This window comes from Dromiciops gliroides, chromosome 1 (assembly GCF_019393635.1).
Source record: "Dromiciops gliroides isolate mDroGli1 chromosome 1, mDroGli1.pri, whole genome shotgun sequence".
NCBI classification, from domain to species: domain Eukaryota; kingdom Metazoa; phylum Chordata; class Mammalia; order Microbiotheria; family Microbiotheriidae; genus Dromiciops; species Dromiciops gliroides.
Genome location: NC_057861.1, coordinates 198,150,176 through 198,152,419, shown reverse-complemented (window position 1 = coordinate 198,152,419; position 2,244 = coordinate 198,150,176). Strand labels below are relative to the sequence as shown.

The 2,244-nt window shown below is 39.7% G+C and overlaps 1 pseudogene; it reads left to right on the top strand.

Annotated features, from left to right (window-relative positions):
* Positions 1–1,097: 1,097 nt before the first annotated feature.
* LOC122746984 lies at positions 1,098–1,610 on the top strand (annotated as a pseudogene).
* Positions 1,611–2,244: the final 634 nt, after the last annotated feature.

The window sequence follows — 2,244 nt, the reverse complement described above, 5'->3', positions numbered from 1 at the left end:
TTTTACTTTAAAAAATCAAATTAATCTCCACAATGTCATTAGATTTAAAGTTACGAGGGACTCTTAAAGATCATCATTCTACATATTACAAATGAGGAAACCAAGGCTGAGGGAGGTTATGCTATTTGCCTCAAGTCACAAGATAGTAAATAGCAGAACGAAGATTCAAACTTGAGAACTCTCATCACCAACCGCTACACTTCTCACCATACCACAGTGCCTTGGTATTTAAATGGGTTGCAGAAGTATTATGTCCATTTTACAAATTGGTGCACTAACACTCAGATAGAATAAGTGACATTTTATGTCATATAGAGAACGCTTCTTGTGGACTAGTTGTCAACTGCAGGGTCTTTTTCATCATGCCATTTCTGAAGCAAGATTTTAGAGTAAGTTAGACTCGGAACACTAAGGCCAAATGTGGCACCAACTCAATGTGCTGCCTGAGGCAAGTCATTTAACCACTTTCTGGTTCTGTCTATTGTTGTTGTTGTTGTTTGTCCCTCTTTTTCAAAGAGGACTAAAGACATCACAGGATTATGTATTGACTTGTGCTTGAATTGGATTTAAGTGAGGCAGAGTTGTCAGGCTCACTCTCTCTTCCTGAGTCATCAAAGTGCAGTGGCAGGAAAAAAGTGAAGATGACTGGTGATGGTTTGGGATGCAGTGGATAGCATTGGCATCTTCACTGCCTGACTAAGCTCTAAGTACTTCACAGTATCTATTTTGGACACCATGGCCATTGGAAGAAATCATTCCAATCTTCCCATTCTATCAGGGAAAGTTTTCACAGGCTTAGGGGAGACATCCCCCTAACTTACCAACAAGTAATAGGCCTATTAGTTACCCTCAACTTGGTTTAGCCTGTCTTACAAGACAGTTTTACTGTGGTGGGGCCACTGGGCATGTTACAGCTTCTTAGAGCTACAGGGTAGAGTTGGGTAAATCAGGTGGACATCAAAGATGGATGAACAGCCCTGAAAAGTGCTCCAGAAACCCTCACACCAGGGGTGCTAGTCCTCCTGAACACCCCATATGCCATTATGTCTTATTGTTAGATAAAAATTGACACCACTGCTCTTGCTGCCATAGTTAAGATGGAGGACCATGCCAGTGAGCCCTGTCCCTGACAAATTGTGGATTACTGTGGTGGGGATTTCATTATGGGTACCATAGGAGGTGGTATCTTCCAAGCAATCAAAGGTTTTTGCAATTATCCTGTGGGGGTAAGCCACAGGCTTCTAGGTAGCTTGCCAGCCATCACAATTGCCAGAGCACCACAATTGGGAGGTAAATTTGCAGTTTGGGGAGGTCTCTTTTCCATGATTGATTGCAATATAGTAAAAATCAGAGGAAAAGAAGGTCCATGGAATTCCATCACAAGTGGCGTCTTAACTGGAGCCATATTGGCAGCAAGAAATGGACCAGTGGCCATGGTTGGTTCAGCTGCAATGGGTGGCATTCTTTTTGCTTCAATAGAAGGAGCTGGTATCCTGTTAACAAGATATGCATTTTCACAATTTTCAAATGGACCCCAGTTTGTGGACGATCCTTCCCAGTTGCCTCCAGCCCAGTTGTCATCTTCACCAATAATGAGACTATTGCCATGAGGTTTGTTATTAGAATATGATCTTTAGTTCTAGAAAGATTCTGGAAGACCAAGTTACAGTTAGATTTGGACGAGAAGAGTAGAATATACTCTGAAGAAACACTCAGCACTTTTTCTATTTAAAGGAACCTGGGACAGAAAGTCTAAAAGATATTAAATTTTATTTTATTCCTACTTTAATTACATTTGTAATAAAATTAAATGTCTAGTAACACACACAAACACAAATTGACAGTACCACCCAAATTTATCCCTACCATGAGGAACAATCAGTGAGCCATACATAGCAATCCTTTCTGGTAGGAAAAAGAAATATTTCATAAATATAAAATATGCTAAATGTCTTAGAAGTTTAGCAAGCTTTTAACAATCCTCAGGGAACTGTGGAAAATCAAGGTGTGTACTCTAATGGGGCTTGTCTGAATATCTAAAGGGAAGAATAGGCAGAATAAAATAATGGTATATGTTAAAAGTAGAGTGCTCTGGTTATGGAGTGCCTCTGACCTAGTAATCTAGATATTTGGTAACTCTAGAAGTATCCAATTTACTCAAATATGCATATTAGAACTGGTATAATTGGTTTCATAAATTTTTAGGTACCCAGCCAAAGCTATATCTAAAGGTTGAGGGAATAT